The sequence below is a fragment of the Urocitellus parryii genome, chromosome Y (genome assembly GCF_045843805.1).
Source record: "Urocitellus parryii isolate mUroPar1 chromosome Y, mUroPar1.hap1, whole genome shotgun sequence".
NCBI lineage: Eukaryota > Metazoa > Chordata > Mammalia > Rodentia > Sciuridae > Urocitellus > Urocitellus parryii.
This window is the reverse complement of record NC_135548.1, coordinates 55,309,081-55,327,711: the sequence shown is the minus strand read 5'-3', so window position 1 is coordinate 55,327,711 and position 18,631 is coordinate 55,309,081.

Genomic DNA, 18,631 nt, shown 5'->3' with positions numbered 1-18,631 from the left:
CTGAATGGCAGCGGTGGTCCTCTGGCACTTAATATTATTTAAGTTAAAAAAAAAAAAAAAAAAAAAAAAACAAAAAACAAAAAACGGGTCTTGGTGCTCAAAAATGTTTGATTTGCATATTCTCATCCCCTAACCCCAATATTTTCATTATTTCCTCACATATGAAATCTTACTAGCATAAAGGTAATTTCGTATTAAACAAAGTGGATTGAAATAACATTGGTAAAAATAATCAACCACCATACTTTCAATATTTGTTCTGCTTTCCTATTAGAAACCACTTGGATACAAGAGAACAGAGGACAGACTCATGGAAATGCTTGAAATGACAAGAAGCTCCCACTCAAGCTCAGCATTCAGTCCTGGACAGGGTAAGACCAGGCCACTTTGACATCTGTGCCAAAGAGTCTACCAGACAGAATCCTCTGACTGATCCCTGACTGAGCCATAGGAACTGGCTAGAAAAGCCTTCACATCCTCAATACATTGTTCACGTCAGAATACTTGACAACCATTGATATCCATCTCTTGTTAACTTGCTCCCCAGCCAACCATTCTTCAACAAATTCAAAGGAGTAACTCATGCAAGCACACAGAAAGGGGTGTTCACTACACACATCCATGTGCGAAAAAGACAACTGGTATTTCTTGTTTGGGCTATTTCAAATGAAATCCCTTCTGCATGACCTCCACAAACCAAAGGAAAATATTTGTGAAATTCCCACGTAGAAGACAAGATACACTTGCCAAGGAGGCAGTGGCAAGAATTTTGACACTCCAAATGTAGAGTGTGTGTTTAGGAAGCAGTCACAGTTTCCATGAGAGAGTCCCATGAAATCAATTAGGAAGATCCATGCTCTAGCCCTACCATGCAAGTGATGTGACTTGAAAGAGTCACTTAGTCTTAGTAACCATCATCACTAACAACTAAGTCAATGAATAAAGGTCCTCAGGTGCCAAGCTACAAAATGTGGGATGAGCATGGATGAGGATGGGTGGGAGAATTCTCCAACTCTAACACAATTAGGGAAGGATGTGCTGACCTCAAGTGGCTGGGGGGCTGGGATCCTGCCCCAGAGGGGGATTCCAAACCTCACATCCCCTGACCCAGGCCAGAAGACCAGGTAGAGTCCAAGGACCCTGGGGTGGCCCAATGGCAATAAAGGTCAAAAGGAACTAGGGATCTGCCTGGTCCCTCAATCCCCTACTCTGAGCAGGGCTGCATGACGAGGCCAGAGGCCATCCACAGCAATCTGCCTTTACAGGAAAACAGGGACTGCAGGCTGCCTCTGGCTCACTAAATCAGGGTGGTGTTTTCATAAAGCAAGACCACTTCCTCACATTTGACCAGCAGCTCATGTGTTGACAGCACAATGACTGACTTGACTCAGGCCCTGATGAATGAAATAGAAAATTCATAGCAAACCCATCTTTAGCTCTTCCACATCATCAGGGGCTCTGATTCAATTCCGTCCAGAAAGGTGTCTGAAATGATTTCTAAACATGCTGGGGACTCACCTCTGTGTGGAACTTTTCAGGAAAAAGGGGATCAAATCTCATGAAGCAACTCTTCTCTCTTCTAGCCCATGGGCAATGCAAGGAACCTGCATGATACCAGAGGCTCACTTCTCTCTTCTCATGTCTTCTGGAAAGGATTCGTTAATGCTTCCTGCAAGGTGAAGCAGAAGCCTGCATCCCCAGCTGCACAGAAGTGTTTTAGGGCAGTGTCTCCCTTAAAACCCAAAAATAAAAAAAACAGGTCATTCAACAGGCACATGGATTCGAGTACATGTTCAATGATCCCTCCTCCCTGGAGCCTTCCACATGCCCATCTTCCACATTCACAGAGCAATGCTTGGCCATTCTCAAGGCCAGGAGACCATGATGCTCATCACCAGGAAGTCAATAAGGAACATGAAGAGAGCAGCATGGATTGCAGAAGGTGGCACATCAAGGATCTTCAGCTCTGCTGCTAGAACACAAGAGCTTAACTTCAGTATTGACTTTTTGCCAACTACCAAGTACGATAGCAGTGTCAAGCCCAATATGCAGATATGCAAGTAGTAGGTGACACCCCCCATCCATTCACAAAAGTGGGCAACATCTGCATCAGAACAAGGAAGTATCTTACCCTTACTCATAAAAATCATCAGAAACAAAATAAAATGGATGCAAGACTTCTCATTTCACTATTAGGTAGCTGTTGGAATTCCCTATTAAATAATACCTCCTCCAAAATAAAAAGTATCTCAGACATGTGTCAACTATTCAATGGATGACATTTTAAAAACTATGGACTTTACTTAATATTTATGTATGCTATATCCCTGCCTAAGGCTCTATGAGAAAGGAGCACATAGAATTGGATCTTTGAAAATCTCACATTTGCTGATAAATATTACTGCTGATCTCAGGCATGGCGAAGTGAAAAGTGGGACTTTGGATATTGCAAGAATGCTATGTTGTGGGATTGGTGTCCCTGATTCATACATAGCATATGGTTTCTATGAAATCCAGTGAGGGAGCAGGAGTAACGAAGCTGATTGCACAGATGACCTCAGGGAATACTGACAGATAGGCCAAATGAAAAATATGCTCCAGCTAACCATTGGTATTTGGGCTTCTGATCCCAGTCCTGTTTTTAAAAAAGGTGCAGACAGGCAGTGTTCATTAAAAACTGTCTACCATGTAAAAGTGGGTAATTTAAATGGCATCTAGTTACACATCTGATAGAATGGTCTGGCAACATATGAATTTCATTCTAACAACAACAACAACAACAACAACAAAACATAGAAAATGAGACATAAAGATAAAACCTTGTCTTCACCAGGATGCCTAAAAATAGGTTTTATTTGGCTCATGCCAATAAATATCTTTCAATAGAATTTCTGATTTCTGAATGAATCCATTCAACTTCATACTGCACAGATCACAAGGTTTTCTTTACAGAATATTCTCTTCTTCTTCTTAAAGCCTCACATAGAAAATGTCTCACAGGACATAGGAGGGGAATGACCCAAAGGATGAGAGAATGGCTGGAACCGTTCTCAAATGTGCCCATGTAGCCTAAAGTTTGAAGGCATCTAATTGTACTCTAAAACAATTATGAACCTATTCGATCCATTATTAATAAATATCACCACTTTACCACTTGAACCAAATCACAGAAAATTGGAAACAGATGATCATTGGCTTTGATACCTTTACTTCTGTTTCATTACTCAGAGTCGATCAACTCTATACTTCAAGTGACACAGATTTATTACAGAATGCCTAAGATCCTAAGGATCTATTTTAGCTCAGCCCATGGTATTGCTTCATTATTTTATTATTTTGTAAGTAATAAAAAATAACTTCATGTTGGATGATATATTCAAGCCATGAATATATCATCCAACATTGTTCTTCCCAAAATATTAGCCCAATTTCTGCGCGCGCTCACTTACTGTTCAGGAATTTTACTAATTGTTTGAAGGTTCTAGAGGACCTGTTAGACTCCTAATGGACAAACCATACAACATACTCCAGAGAACGGACGAGTGCCATAAGAAGAAAATAAGGTCAGCCTACAGCAATGGGCAGCTGCCTGCCCTCGGCTGGGAGGAGCCCTGGCCATGGCACCAGGGCTGCTGGGCAGCAGAAGCCTCCACAGCCCTGCAGGGAGCCTGGAGCACAGCTCTGCCTAACCATGCTCAGCCCTGGACAGATGCACATGAGTTCCCATCACAGGCTCGAGTGTGACAGTTCCAGGTGCATGCCTGTCATGCCAGCCACCAGGGAGGCTGAGGCAAGAGGAACGTTTGAGGTCAGCCTTGGCAACTTAGACCCCGAGGCAAAGGGGAAATACTTTTACAGGGGTCTCTGAGGGTGTAGCTCAGGTAGGTCACTTGCCTCACAGGCTCAAGGCCCTGGGTTCAATCCCCAGAACCCACGTATACACAAAAAGTGAACTTGGAATATTGTTTAAAATGATGGGTCAGGAACACACAAGGACTTCAATATGACCTCTCAGAGGAGCTCAATTTGAGATCAGACTGAACAAAAGACCACCTGGACCATTGACTCAGTGTCTGAAACCCTCTGTGAGCATGGGAAGCACTGCTGGCAAGACACCAGAGGGCCAAAGCACTTGTGCCCCCTGCAGGGGCGTCTCTTGTCTACCGCCAAAGACTGTTCCCCTCCTGGGGCAGCTGAGAGCAAGCTGGGCCTTGGAGCAAGGACTAGTGCTTTAGATATAGACTATGCAAGCAAGGGGCAATGTCTTATTAAAACTAAAATTAAAAAGTCACATTGAAAAAATTTTAAAAAGAAGAAAATAAGGTCAAGTAGAGGAAGCCCATTTTCACAGGAAAAAATCCCCCAGTGAAAAGTATCAGAATAGATACCAAGAAAAATACCAACAAACACAGTGTGCTCCCCCTATGTATCTACTCAACATGCAAAAGTTAGAAAGCTAGATAATACAATCCTGGCCACAGGTAGAGCTATGCAGATGAGCCACCTGGCAGTGCTTAGTCAAAGAAGTAAACATGCACACTTTGACCTAGAAATTCCACCTGTGTGTAAACCAGGCGGTGCTTAAGCAGTTTCACAAGGGGACATGCACAGGGAAATTTATCCTCAGGTTCTTATAGAGTTGTCTGTGCTTACAGGGAGTTGATGGTTGTCAAGATGCCCACAGCTGCGAAAGTCAAAAGCTAAAAAAATAATAGATGCCAACCTGGATATATTAATAATCCCGTATCTATGATCACCTTCATAAGGTAGCTTCCCAACTTCTGTGTGGAAGTGAGTTTCTCCTTGGCCCTTACACTGTTGTGGAGACCACTAGGAGTTCAGCTTTGTGCAGGATCATCTGACCTGGACTTTTGGCAAGACCTGTACAGCCCTCACACATGCTCAGATGCTACAGGACTTTTCAGACCAGTCCAGACAACAGTAAGCATCCATTCATTGTCTGCACTCTACAGATTCCTAGATGCACGACATTCATTACCATCAAATGCAGAATTTTCATCAAAAACTAATATATATATCATTCCAATCTGAATCAAGAAAATCGGAAATATCCCCAAATCCAAAGAGTGGATCCCCATTGTGATGCTACAAGTTGAAAATTCCACAGCTGACCTCATGGGATGGTTCACAGTCAAAAGACAGCTGCATGAAAAATATTACATGACCTTCCTGCTATGTGAAAAGTGGCATGTGAAGTACACATGCATGTCTTCCTCAGACATGGGTTCATTTGCAAGACACCTTGTGCAATTGAAAATACTCCAAAAGGGGAGAAATCAGAACCATGTCTCCAAAGTATTTCAGTAGAGACCAACTCCATCTGTCTATCTATCTCTCAGTGAGTGTGTGTGCTCTTGTGTGTGTTTGTGTGTCTTTGTTTGTGTTTGTACCATCACAGCTGATACTTCATTGCCCCCATTGGAAAACTGACTCAGATAATGCCATCTGCCAAACTCCTAAAAACCAAAGTTCTTGCTGATAGAATGAAACATTCCTTCCTGTTGGTTTGGATGTGTCCTTTAGGAATCACTGCTACATTTAGTATACACAAATCATCACAGTGGATCAGGTAACAAAAACATATATATTTTAAAATAATAATATATTAATGGAAACAACAAATACAGGATAGAGTAACAACTGTGTTACTAAACAAGGTCAAGGACAATGGCAAACTATAGATTCAAACTTTGAAGAAAATAGTAATCAATGTAAATATTCCTGGGCTGCCTCAGCCCCGCCCAGGCACACAGCAACAGAATGGTTTTGCAAGCATCCTCAGGAGGGCAGGAGCCTTCTTTGCAGGACGAGAGGGAGGTTGAGGCTCGATCCACCCATCATTCTTTTGGGAGAGGCTCCATTTCCTCAGCACAAAGTTGGATTTTTTGTGAGGATTCTTGGCATCAAATACGTTGGCCTCTGCTGGAATCCTCAGCTCTGCGGAGAGAGGGGTGTACAAAAAGAAGGTGGCACTCAGGAGGTGCTCCCTAGGACACGCCAACATCTGAGAGCCTGTGCCAGAAAAGGCCAGAGCCACACACCTGAGAGCTCTCCAATTCAGCACCAATACCAACAAAGACAGCCTCCACAGTCCTCCCTGAGGAAGAACTAGGCAGAGCACTTCAACAGACCTAATGTCTGTTCCTACCGAAGGCTTTGGACTCCAGAATATCTCAGGTCCTCTTGCATCTGCCAAAGCACACCACTAGGGTTTGCATCTGAAATCTCCCACAAAAGGCTCCTGTGCCAAAGATTCAGTCCCCACATGAGCCATCTTCATAGGTGGGTTTGGAGGGAAGCATTGGATGGTGAGTGCTCTGATGTCAACATGAAATTCTCATTCAAGATGAATACACTACTGGGGGGTGGGAGGGACTGGAAGAAAGGTTGAGCATGGTTGGAGTAAGACCTAAACAGGGTTGTGCCCTGGGCAACAGTACCTTGTTCCTGTTGGCTCCACTGAATCCTCATTCTCCAAGGAGAGGTCCTCCCTCTCCATCTTTCTCTCTCTCCCTCTCTGCCAGCCTCGTTCTCTCTCTCCCAGTCTATGCCTTTGTGGCAAGGGCTGAGGAGCTCTCCACTGCCACACACTAGAGCTTTATGGACAGCCTCAGTGCACAACCAAAGAGAAAGCTATGAAACCCAGAGAAAAAAGGCCTAGGATTCCTCCTCTGAGTTATTTTCCTCAAGTATGGCCACAGTGAGGACAGGCTGACCAGCGTGGATACCACGTTAGAGCCATGCTTCTGCGTTGGTGGAGCCCGTCTCCATGTGAACCAGGCTTCTGAGAATGGAGGCCACATTCCAAATACTGCCCTACTGAGAACAATGGTTCCAAAGACCAGCAAAGGGACTGCTTCCCTCCAACATGGTGTATGGCCCAGTGGTGCCATGACCCCGAGTGGGGGAATACAACAGCCGCTTCTCCTTCCTCTGAACATGTGTTTCCTGTCGCCCTCCTCTAACCTAGAGCCTGTTCTCCATCCCTTCTGGGTTGGATGTGGAGATCTCTGCTATGAATTTCTTAGGCTACCAAGGCCCCAGACAGACTTCCTCTTCCATAGACTCTACTAACCTAACAGTAGGTTAAGATAGGAGACAAGTGATCCTAGAACTCATAGGGATGGTGGTCTTCAGGGTACATAGGCTGGGATAATGGCTGCTGTGGTGTTTGGCTCACAAAAACCAACCAACCAACCAACGAAAAAGCGCTGGCATTATTATCAGATGAGCTCTGTGGCTACGTGCTCAGGAAGCCCTCATCTGACTTTAGTTAGGGATCACAACCTGGCTATTGTGATCACTCCTTGCCTAGTGGACTCAGGTGCGTAAGACCATGGAATTTATGCAAAAACAGATGATTCAGGCTGTCTCCCAGGCTGTGTTTTCTTCCCAATTTCATCCTGTTACTGCTTGCTAGAATCCTGGCAATGCTCTGCCCAGGCAGTGTTTTTTTGGTCACACAGAAGGCTTTCAATAGTACTGCTTCAGTCCACAAAATGCCAGTTCCCTCTTTAGCCCATGCATTCCCATGTTCCTTTGAAACCACTCCTATCCCAGACCATGAAAACATACTGCTCCTGGAGAGAGGCTTTCCTCCTCACTCCTCAAAGATGTCAGCTTTGGATGCCTGTTCATGTCCAGGGGAGGGCACCTGGTGGGGAGCCGCAATATCCACCGGGGTATACCATTGGACCTCAAGACCTTCCACCAGCAGAAGTGCAGTTGGCTTTGTGCACGAACCCAACACACCTGTTGGAGTGTTCTTGGGGGTCAGAGACTACTCTTTGTTGCTAAGAGTTGACCTGAGTCCACATCCTGACCCTTGCTCTCTGCTATCTGATTGTCTCACTTACTCTGACGGCGAGAGATGATTTGGCCCAGCTCATAATCCTCTGGATTCTCCTCAGTAAGGAAGTGTAGGTCGAGGGCGCTGCGGATGACGACAGGAGCCCTATCGTGGCAGGTCACCTGGAGCAGCATGGGAGACAGGCCTTCAGGAAATGGGCCTTGAAGTGACTACTCAAGGACAGTGGGCAGGGGCATTCTGGAGGCACCTCCACTCTAAATACAAGGGCAACATCCATGACCCTACTACCCGAGGCTGACCTCCTGCTCATCGTGTGGGCTCTTCCCACAGGCTACTAGCCCAATCCTTGTACATAGGACTTCCTGGGCCTGCCATTGCTCTTTGTGGAGCTGCACTCCTCTCGGAGTGAAAGGACCCCACTACCTGCATACAGATGCAATCTCATCCCACAAGTTGGGAGGAATGGGACAATAGCCTCCAAGATCCCAGGTCTGCCCGAGGATGCAGGCGGCATTGGGAATGGCCTAGGCACAAAACCTAGAGGCTTTGGTCTGGATTGCCAGGGCCAAAAACAGACCCAGGAACATGACCACACACAGGAGAGCTGAAAGATAGCCACGAGAGCTCCTGGCCTCCAGAGGCTCAGTGCTGGCTGGGATGTAGGAGGGCACCTCATCCGGCAAGGGTGGTCATTGGGTTACCTGGACATTTAGTGTGCTTGCTCCACATCCATATCGACTCTGCAGAGAGACTCTCTCAGCTCCTTGTTCAAGGAACATGGAGAACCTCACACTGCTGTCCTCCTCCATAGACGTCAGCATCCCATACAAGGGAACCTGCAACCTAGTTCCTGTCCTATTCTCATCTGTCACCCATACCTGTCCCTGCCCTTCTGGACTGCATGCTGCCACCTGACACACAGACTCCCTCAGACATGGCAGTAGACAAGCTGCTGCACTCGCTCATCTCAGCTCCAGCCCTTCACACTGACCTCTCCCTTCTTGATTCCCATCTATCCTCCTGATCATCCAGAAGCTCCAAATTCAAGAGGGCATGAGTAGTCCATGGTATTGGACCAGTGTCTGCTCCCCACCCAGGTGTAAGCACCACGGGACACCCCTGCTCCCAGGCTTACCAGAACACTCTTGGCCATCTCTGGACTTTGTGTTTCTAAGTGGACACGAATTAAGCAGGTGTCTCCCACCTGCTTGTGGGAAAGCGGCCTGGAGGACTTGCAGGTTGATTCTGAGAACTGTGGGGGATGGAACATCAGCAAACCCAGAAACAGAAAGCCACCCCAGACTGTCAGTTGGCTCTATGGGCTTCCAGCAAATATGTCCAGGTGCTGAGGCTTCTTATTTCCTCAGGTCGGAGTGGAATGGCAGCACATGCACAGCTTGAATAAGGTAGGTGTTTACCTCCTTTCCCTTGACCTGGGGGCGTTTCCTCACCATGAAATATTGTATTCCCAGATTCATGGACAGACACACGAGTGAGTGGTCAGAGACCTTGATTTCTGCAGAGCGAAGTGGAGAGAATTGTTAGGTGGCACTCAAGGATTATACCACAAAACACCCACAACCCCTGAGAGTCTCCGCCAGGCCCATCACACTTTGGTATTTTGGGGCCAAGGCCCACTTTCTCTTGGCTGTCAGTTATCCTGAGCCCACTGTGGATCATGTCTCCCCACTGTCTGATTGTCCTACTTACTCTCATCCTCAAACATCATATACAGCAGCTCAAAGTTGTCCACATCCTCATGCTGCAACAAATTTTGGTCCAAGGCCCTGCGGATGAGGCTTGTCACCATCTCCTGAAAGGTCACCTGGATCAGGGTGGGACAAATGTCATCAGAGGATGGCTTTTAGAAGAGCTACCCAGAAGACTGTGGTCAAACATTCAGGAGAAATCTCAGCTACATATACAAGGGCACAATCTTGTTATCCTGCTACCTGAGTGTGTCCTCCATATACCACCTGGGTTCTTGCAATGTGCTACTAGAACAATCCTGGTACAAATATCTGCCTGTACCTGCCATCTCCCCTCCCCCTGGGGAGCCACATTCCACTCATGTCAAAGGACCAAACTGCCTATGCACAGACACACTCTCATCTCACTGAGATGAGAGCAATGGGCCAGGGATCTGCGCACCAAGTGTGATCTGGGATGCAGGCTGCCTTTGTGGGTGCAAGAGGCAGATGCACTGAAAATTTGGGTCCTGACTGCCACGACACAAAACAGACTCAGATACAAGAGTGTGCACTTGAGTGCTTCATGATAGCTTTGAGAGGCCCTGGCCTCTGGAAGCTCGGTGCGGGTCTGGTTGTCATGATGTACTTGACTCAGCACTGGCAGTCACTGAACATGTCTCCTCTGCAGCTGGACACCTGCAGCATTAGCGTGTCTACTGCACATCCATAGAAATTCTGCCAAGAACCCCTTTAGCTCCGTATTTACATACATGCAAAGCCTAATATTCCGAAGCTTTGGCATGACCCCCCAGGTGATCCCGACCCCAAATTCCTACACCTAGTCATGCTAAGGAGGTTCTCTTCCCTGCCACCAGGAACACATCCCCTCCTACACATGTGACAAGTCACTGCCACCTCCTCTGCTCCAACTTCACTCATTGAGAATACCAAGTTCTAGGCACTGCAGCCTGCACCCTGGACATATCTCTGCCTTCATCTGTCCACAGCACTTCCGTCTGCACTTCTGGCCTGCAAAACCCACAATACACAGGCCCACTCACCACTGAAGCTGGGCATGCTGATGCTCTCCCTCCTCAGGTCAAGCCCTTAAGACGGACCTCTCTCTTCTTTATTTCCCACCATAGCCCTGGGGTTGGCTGTGTCTCCTGCCTTCCACTGTGTGGACACCCAGGAGGCAGCCCTGCTGTCGGGCTTACCGGGATGCGCTTTGTCTCCCTCAGGCTCTGTCCCTCTAGGAGGACGTGAACAACGCGGCTGTCTTCCACCTGCTCGCTGGAGTGAAGCAGTGAGGAGCTGCTACTCACAGCTGCTGGGGTCCTGGATGCCACTGCCACAGAAGGTTCCAAGAACTGTGGGGGATGACAACATCAGCAAAGCCCAGCAACTGCACCCCACCCAGCCTGGCAGTTGGCTCTGTGGGCATTCTACAACATCCATCCAGAACCTGAGGTTCTTGTCCCCTTGGAGGATGTGGAGTGGCACCAGGAGTAAAGACTGAAGAAGGTGGCTGTTTTGGGAACAAGAGATCCAGCACCTGCTGGGTGGGGATGAAATCCCAGGAGATTAACCCCATGTTGCTGCTGAAATGTAGGTTCCTCCCACAAATGACAGGCAGGAGCTCATTCCTAAGCTGGTCCTGCCTGTAAGGTTCAAGGCTCTGAAACCTGAAGGGCTCCTCCGTGTTCTGATCATTTTCACCCTGGGTTGGGACCAAGAATGGTGGGTTCAAAATGGAAATGGTGACAAACAGAAAAATGACTTGTGCCAATACACTAGAGTCAAAGCACAATGGGACAGTTCCCATCAGTACAAACACACACACACACACACACACACACACACACACACACACACAGAGTCAGAATAGGAGTCCTGGGCCATTCATCAGGGATCAGACTAGAGGGCCTGCTGGGCTCACCTGCCCTGTGCTACTCACTGTTACTCTTGAGCTCCTCTGCGACAATCGCCAGAGGCTCTGGCGTCTAAGATGAAGCCTCACCCAGTGTATCCACAAAAGGGCTAGTTGGCCCCCCTGAGATTCCTGGGAGCCTGAGGCTCGGCATTGTCTGCAACCACAGGAGAACATCCTTCTCCCTCCAGTGGCTCCAACCAAGTGAGCTCGGATGGCTTGGTCAGTGAAGTGGGTGCCTGGATACCAGGGTTCCATGTTCTGTTTGATCCATTGTCAAGGCAATGATGTCATTTCCTGTGCCCATACCTGAGCCTCTTTTCACATAAGACCACTTTCAACAGCCCTATGGGCTGCCGATTTCTCCTCCATGCCTACCCATCTCAGGTGCGCAGGTGTTCACCAACAACTACCCAAACATCCCCACCGGCATCTGCCCTGCTTGGTGCCACTAGAGTTCCAGCTTGGAGCCTTCAAAAATGCATTCACAACCAGTCCTTCGTTCTCAGCAGCTTTTGGACCCTGGTCCCATCATTGTGCAACTCATGGTGTGCCCAGTCTTTTCTGGAAAGTAGGGTAGCATCTAATCTCTAGGTTTTATTGTGTCTATTGGCCCATAACACCCTCTGTTCTCTCTGAAACCAGAGATGGGACTCACAGGTGGCTAAAGCACAAATGTAGAGATGGGATAATCACAAGAAAGGGAGAGACAAAGAATGCACCCTAACTCAATCAGGCCTGTGTCCCACACAGGGACATGGCCAATGTCCGTCCCATCGTGGCTGCAGTTCCCTCTCTACACCATGGCAAGTTGGAGGGGACTGAGATGCAGAGGCTGCTCCCCTCTGCCATACAACTTCCCAAGGCTTCTCCTAAGATTTCAAAAGGGCCAAGTGTGTCTAGTGTTGGGGTCTCACAGAGACTCCGAGGTACCACAGCATCCTGCTGCCCAGAACCGGTTCACCCCTCACCTCAAGGGGGCTCAGCCTCTGGATTCATGGGAATTGAAGTGGGTACAGGTGATGGGATATCACCTCCAAGACTGAGTTATGCCAAGTCCATGACCCCTGTCTGCATCCCTGTCTCCAGCACCACTCCCCCCTCTCTCTTTCCTCCTCAGAGCAAACAAATCCATTTAGCAAGTGTGTCCTGTGATAAAGACATGACGGTCACCCATCCTCTCATTACAAAAACACTGAGGCTCAGCCAACATGGATCCTACAGGGAACACAGGCATAAACTCAGACTCCGATCCTCCCAGCCGAGCCTCAGTGGAGCCTGGACTCCCAGCCTCCTGAGTCAAGGAAACAGAGGTTCCTAGCCGAGCCACCTTGGATGCAGCCGCACACAAACTGAACTCATCAATGCCCCTTGCTCTCAGTTGTGAGTAAGAGGGGAAGTGGTGTTTCACAACCCTGGACATCAAGTGCAGTCTCCAGGCGTTGGGGTGTGCCCTGGCCTCTGTCTATCTGCCCAGGCTCTCCAACCCACACTGGCCTCTTACCCAACCTCCTCCTAGGGCCAAACTCAATCCTGCCTCTCAATTTCTGCTGCCTTCCCCAACACACTGCTCCCCAAAATGAGCAGGGCTGGCTCTCGGTTATCATGCTGGTGCCAGCAGCAATGCCACCCCACTGACATAATTCTGAGTCCCAACCTAGGCACTCCAGCTGTCTTTGCCACACCTGGCCTGTTTGGGCTCTGGCTCTTGCTCTTTTCTTTCATGTGCATGTGTTTTGAGGTTTTGAGATTCTCCCACTGCAGAACTGCAGCTGTGGCAGGGTAGAGCTCATGAGGGTGACATTCTGAGCCACATCCAATCCCATCAGGACTGTTCACTGGGGTGACTGCTGGAACACAGTGATGAGTGAACACATGGGAGGTGGTTGGACCCACCTTGCCTCTGAGTGGCTTCCTTTCAGGACAGGAATGTAGGCATGGGAGCCCCTGGCGTGGGATGCTTTGCACAAGGCGTGACCATGGGCTCTCTTTCCTGGCAAAAATGGCTCCACTCAGCATGGAGAGCACTGTCATTCCTGGTGGCTAACAACAGCCCTGGACCCCAGAAAGGAACCCACACTCAAGATTAACGTCTGAGTGTGCGTGTCCTCGAGGAAATGAGGTCTCCTGATCCCAGGTGCAAAGGGGTAAGTCCTCTAACTCCAGGGGCCATGAAGGGACATCTGAGTTTCCCTCGTCCTTCTTTCCCTCTCTAACTAACCACAGTTAGGACCCTGGCCTCATTCCCCAGTGAGGATCATTAGGCTCCATAAAGGACAGTCTCTAAAGATGCTCAGTGGACCAACACCCTCTGCACAACCCATAACCCTATTCACCCAAGAGGCAAGAGGATTTCTATTCAGGAAAACCAGGAAAGGGAGAGCCTTTCTCAAGGACACAAGGACATTAGTGAGTGAGGGAGTGATTAATGGATGGAGAACTATTTCCAACACCAACTTCCAGGAGCATATATGGCCCCCTGGAGAATTCTGCAGTGTGTTGGTGATTAAGGAGAACGTGTGAATTCAGGGGTCACTAGGTCCTCTCAGCCATAAGGAGGGAAACTGCCATAAAGGAACTAGGACAAGGGTGCGAGGAATGCTCACTGGTGGGAGATCGGAAGGAAGGAAAGTGTACTCATTAGAAAAGTGTCGCCTGAAAATTCTTAGCCAGCCAAAAGTCGTGCGAACTTGTGTGGGAAAAGAGTCTTTGCACAGTGATGAAGCTAAGAGCTCACATGATGGAAAACAGCATCAACTGGGACCAAATCCAACATCTGATATTCTTGTAGGAAGAGGAGAGTCTGGACCCAGATACCAGGGAGACTGGGGGATACCGGATATGTGAGGTTGGAGCCAGGGCGGGATGCCCATATGGGAACCACAGATCGTGGGCAGCAATAGGAGAGTGGGCAAGGGCTGGGAGAGTTGGGGAGACAGTCCCCTTGAAACCTGGGAGGGGTTATGGCACTGGGACAGCCCAACACCTACTGTGTTGAGCCTCTGGAGCTCAACGGAAGACACTTCCTCTGTTGTCGGCCACCCAGTTAACAGAGTTTGGTTGCAGCAGCCTAGGACCCAGCTGAAGGTCTGAGCATGTTGGCCATGCAGGTTGGATCTGGACCACAGACACCCTCATCAGAGATTGTAGGGTCTCAGCCCTGAGGCAAGACAGGCACTAAGTCAGGCCAGGTGGGGAAATGGATAGGCACACACTCTGGGGGCTGGTGCCTGTGTTACTGGGAGCACTTCTGATCGCAATTCCCTGATCTGCTGCCAACACAGGCTACAGAGGAGCGTACAGAAACACAGACCACGGATCTGCCCCACTCAGTGGGCCCAGGCCAACACCACACCCAGCAGCCTCGTGCCATACCCAATGAGTCTCGAAGCGGCCCCCTCTTCCCATCCTGAGAGCTCTTCCCTTCCTCATGTGCCAATAGCTCCCTACTGTCACTGGCAATATCTACTCTGTGAGATGTCAACATCCGTGGGTACTGTTCTCTCATCCCAGGACAGTGTGGTCCCACACACCCTGGTGAAATGGGCCACCTGGAGGCTGGACCTGGAGGTTGTTGAGGCTGAATGGCAGCGGTGGTCCTCTGGCACTTAATATTATTTAAGTTAAAAAAAAAAAAAACAAAAACAAAAAACGGGTCTTGGTTCTCAAAAATGTTTGATTTGCATATTCTCATCCCCTAACCCCAATATTTTCATTATTTCCTCACATATGAAATCTTACTAGCATAAAGGTAATTTCGTATTAAACCAAGTGGGTTGAAATAACATTGGTAAAAATAATCAATCACCATACTTTCAATTTTTGTTCTGCTTTCCTATTAGAAACCACTTGGATACAAGAGAACAGAGGACAGACTCATGGAAATGCTTGAAATGACAAGAAGCTCCCACTCAAGCTCAGCATTCAGTCCTGGACAGGGTAAGACCAGGCCACTTTGATATCTGTGCCAAAGAGTCTACCAGACAGAATCCTCTGACTGATCCCTGACTGAGCCATAGGAACTGGCTAGAAAAGCCTTCACATCCTCAATACATTCTTCACGTCAGAATACTTGACAACCATTGATATCCATCTCTCGTTAACTTGCTCCCCAGCCAACCATTCTTCAACAAATTCAAAGGAGTAACTCATGCAAGCACACAGAAAGGGGTGTTCACTACACACATCCATGTGCGAAAAAGACAACTGGTATTTCTTGTTTGGGCTATTTCAAATGAAATCCCTTCTGCATGACCTCCACAAACCAAAGGAAAATATTTGTGAAATTCCCACGTAGAAGACAAGATACACTTGCCAAGGAGGCAGTGGCAAGAATTTTGACACTCCAAATGTAGAGTGTGTGTTTAGGAAGCAGTCACAGTTTCCATGAGAGAGTCCCATGAAATCAATTAGGAAGATCCATGCTCTAGCCCTACCATGCAAGTGATGTGACTTGAAAGAGTCACTTAGTCTTAGTAACCATCATCACTAACAAGTAAGTCAATGAATAAAGGTCCTCAGGTGCCAAGCTACAAAATGTGGGATGAGCATGGATGAGGATGGGTGGGAGAAGTCTCCAACTCTAACACAATTAGGGAAGGATGTGCTGACCTCAAGTGGCTGGGGGGGCTGGGATCCTGCCACAGAGGGGGATTCCAAACCTCACATCCCCTGACCCAGGCCAGAAGACCAGGTAGAGTCCAAGGACCCTGGGGTGGCCCAATGGCAATAAAGGTCAAAAGGAACTAGGGATCTGCCTGGTCCCTCAATCCCCTACTCTGAGCAGGGCTGCATGACGAGGCCAGAGGCCATCCACAGCAATCTGCCTTTACAGGAAAACAGGGACTGCAGGCTGCCTCTGGCTCACTGAATCAGGGTGGTGTTTTCATAAAGCAAGACCACTTCCTCACATTTGACCAGCAGCTCATGTGTTGACAGCACAATGACTGACTTGACTCAGGCCCTGATGAATGAAATAGAAAATTCATAGCAAACCCATCTTTAGCTCTTCCACATCATCAGGGGCTCTGATTCAATTCCGTCCAGAAAGGTGTCTGAAATGATTTCTAAACATGCTGGGGACTCACCTCTGTGTGGAACTTTTCAGGAAAAAGGGGATCAAATCTCATGAAGCAACTCTTCTCTCTTCTAGCCCATGGGCAATGCAAGGAACCTGCATGATACCAGAGGCTCACTTCTCTCTTCTCATGTCTTCTGGAAAGGATTCGTTAATGCTTCCTGCAAGGTGAAGCAGAAGCCTGCATCCCCAGCTGCACAGAAGTGTTTTAGGGCAGTGTCTCCCTTAAAACCCAAAAATAAAAAAACAGGTCATTCAACAGGCACATGGATTCGAGTACATGTTCAATGATCCCTCCTCCCTGGAGCCTTCCACATGCCCATCTTCCACATTCACAGAGCAATGCTTGGCCATTCTCAAGACCAGGAGACCATGATGCTCCTCACCAGGAAGTCAATAAGGAACATGAAGAGAGCAGCATGGATTGCAGAAGGTGGCACATCAAGGATCTTCAGCTCTGCTGCTAGAACACAAGAGCTTAACTTCAGTATTGACTTTTTGCCAACTACCAAGTACGATAGCAGTGTCAAGCCCAATATGCAGATATGCAAGTAGTAGGTGACACCCCGCATCCATTCACAAAAGTGGGCAACATCTGCATCAGAACAAGGAAGTATCTTACCCTTACTCATAAAAATCATCAGAAACAAAATAAAATGGATGCAAGACTTCTCATTTCACTATTAGGTAGCTGTTGGAATTCCCTATTAAATAATACCTCCTCCAAAATAAAAAGTATCTCAGACATGTGTCAACTATTCAATGGATGACATTTTAAAAACTATGGACGTTACTTAATATTTATGTATGCTATATCCCTGCCTAAGGCTCTATGAGAAAGGAGCACATAGAATTGGATCTTTGAAAATCTCACATTTGCTGATAAATATTACTGCTGATCTCAGGCATGGCGAAGTGAAAAGTGGGACTTTGGATATTCCAAGAATGCTATGTTGTGGGATTGGTGTCCCTGATTCATACATAGCATATGGTTTCTATGAAATCCAGTGAGGGAGCAGGAGTAACAAAGCTGATTGCACAGATGACCTCAGGGAATACTGACAGATAGGCCAAATGAAAAATATGCTCCAGCTAACCATTGGTATTTGGGCTTCTGATCCCAGTCCTGTTTTTAAAAAAGGTGCAGACAGGCAGTGTTCATTAAAAACTGTCTACCATGTAAAAGTGGGTAATTTAAATGGCATCTAGTTACACATCTGATAGAATGGTCTGGCAACATATGAATTTCATTCTAACAACAACAACAACAACAAAACATAGAAAATGAGACATAAAGATAAAACCTTGTCTTCACCAGGATGCCTAAAAATAGGTTTTATTTGGCTCATGCAAATAAATATCTTTCAATAGAATTTCTGATTTCTGAATGAATCCATTCAACTTCATACTGCACAGATCACAAGGTTTTCTTTACAGAATATTCTCTTCTTCTTCTTAAAGCCTCACATAGAAAATGTCTCACAGGACATAGGAGGGCTAAAGTTTGAAGGCATCTAATTGTACTCTAAAACAATTATGAACCTATTCGATCCATTATTAATAAATATCACCACTTTACCACTTGAACCAAATCACAGAAAATTGGAAACAGATGATCATTGGCTTTGATACCTTTACTTCTGTTTCATTACTCAGAGTCGATCAACTCTATACTTCAAGTGACACAGATTTATTACAGAATGCCTAAGATCCTAAGGATCTATTTTAGCTCAGCCCATGGTATTGCTTCATTATTTTATTATTTTGTAAGTAATAAAAAATAACTTCATGTTGGATGATATATTCAAGCCATGAATATATCATCCAACATTGTTCTTCCCAAAATATTAGCCCAATTTCTGCGCGCGCTCACTTACTGTTCAGGAATTTTACTAATTGTTTGAAGGTTCTAGAGGACCTGTTAGACTCCTAATGGACAAACCATACAACATACTCCAGAGAACGGACGAGTGCCATAAGAAGAAAATAAGGTCAGCCTACAGCAATGGGCAGCTGCCTGCCCTCGGCTGGGAGGAGCCCTGGCCATGGCACCAGGGCTGCTGGGCAGCAGAAGCCTCCACAGCCCTGCAGGGAGCCTGGAG